Source organism: Pteropus vampyrus, unplaced genomic scaffold (assembly GCF_000151845.1).
Source record: "Pteropus vampyrus isolate Shadow unplaced genomic scaffold, Pvam_2.0 Scaffold210, whole genome shotgun sequence".
NCBI classification, from domain to species: Eukaryota; Metazoa; Chordata; class Mammalia; order Chiroptera; family Pteropodidae; genus Pteropus; species Pteropus vampyrus.
Window position 1 is genome coordinate 790,397 of NW_011888991.1, and position 1,870 is coordinate 792,266.

Sequence of the window (1,870 nt, forward strand, 5' to 3'; positions counted from 1 at the left end):
TGGGTATTTATCCAAAGGAAATGAAATCACTATTCAAACAGATATCGGCAACCCCATCTTCACTGCAGGATTTTTTACAATAGCCAAGACATGGAAACAATCTAAGTGTTCACCAACAGATGAATGGATAAAGAAAATGTGGGAGATATGAGTGAATAAGAGTGTGTGTGTGTGTGTGTGTGTGTGTGTGTGTATGAAGTATTCCATTATATGTATGTGTGTATATATATATAACATTTCATTATATATATATTGTCAACTAATAGAATAAATTCTAAAAGTTCTCATCACAAGAAAAAAACATATTTTTCTCTTCTTTTATATATGAAACAATGGATATTAACTTATTGTGGTGATCACTTCTCAGTATATGTAAGTCAAGTCATTATGCTGTATATCTTAAACTTATACAGTACTTATATCAATTATGCCTCAATAAAACAACAAAAAGAGTTAGAAGGAAAGCAAATGTGTAAGGAGTGAACAACTTGGCATGTTCAAGAAAGAGGGAAGACAATCTGATTGACACATAACGAGCAACTGGGAGAAGGATCTCATGTAAGAGAGGCTGTCATAGAAATTTGGAATTTCTCTAAATTTAATGTGTGGACCTTGAGAAAGATACCTACGAAATGTTCTCCTAGTTGGCTATCTGAGCTCAAAAAAACAAAACAAAACAAACAAACAAACAAACAAAACAGGGCCTAGCTACCATTTCTAAACAGACGCCTTTTATGCAAACTTTCCAGGAAGAAGACTACACTAAGCTACCTGCTTCCTGCACTGAACTGCCTGCCACTACATTGAACTTCCTGCCTGCATGTGTTCCTGTCATCTGAGCCAGCCCTTATAAAGGCATTCCTGGAATAGTATTTCAACCAATAAAACTGAGACTTTCCCCATCCAATCAGAGCTATGCAGCTACCCCATCAGTGTCTTCACCAACCAATCAGAGCAGCAACATTCTGAACAATCAGGACAGTGCTTTTTGGACCAATCAAACTGCAAGGAAAGAACTGATGTCCTCATTTGCATGAAGATGAACCAATCAGGGACCAGAGATGGAGACTTCTATCCATGTAAGTCAGCTCCCTCTAGTTCAGGAAGCACTTTCCATTTCAATGGAAGACTGAAGACTGCACATCTTTGGCAGGGAAGATGAAATATTGAAGATGTCTTGCCAGACCAGAGCAGAAAAGAACAGGTAGAGCAGAGCAGGGCAGAGCAGAACAGATGGATACAGAGCAGAACAGGGCTCTGGAAAAAGAGTGGAGCAGGTGGGTGCAGAGCAGAGCAGAGTGAGTAGAGCTGATCAGAGCAGAGCTGTCAAACCAGAAAGGGGCCTTGCCCCAGGGCTGCATGACAGCAGAGATGTTGCATAGCTGTGAGGCTTCATAATTCAGCTTTAACACTATTGAACTATTCCATAGCCATGCTGTTCTCACAGTTGTGGTGTATCACAACTGAGCTATTTGTACTGAATAGAGTTTTCTTAATCACCTGACCCTAAACTGGAGATTCCTGTTGGCATTAAATTGGCTCCAATGACCATTGGTTGACAAATGGAAAATCATTGGTGGAAAGAGGTTAATTAATGAAGTGATAATAACCTTTTATTTTTGTCATTCTTTTTTACCCCCTCTTTTAAAGATCATCCTAGCTTCTATATGGAGTGTGAACAGTAGGAAGGCAAAATAATAAATAAAAGAAAAACGAGAAGGATGAAGTCCAGTTTGTGGACTATTGCAGAGAGTCCTTAGAGAGATAATAACGAGGAACATAAATGAATAAAGCTGGCAGAATATCATTAAAAGAAAATGATGTGATCTTTAACAAACTAAAGAGTATATTTCTATGAACAGAGAATGAC

At 38.3% G+C, this 1,870-nt stretch overlaps 1 protein-coding gene across 2 annotated transcripts in view; it reads right to left on the reverse strand.

Moving 5' to 3' along the window:
• GRM7 (glutamate metabotropic receptor 7) overlaps positions 1-1,870 on the reverse strand; it is an 827,189-nt gene that overhangs the window by 672,706 nt on the left and 152,613 nt on the right. The gene's annotated exons all lie outside the window — the stretch shown is intronic.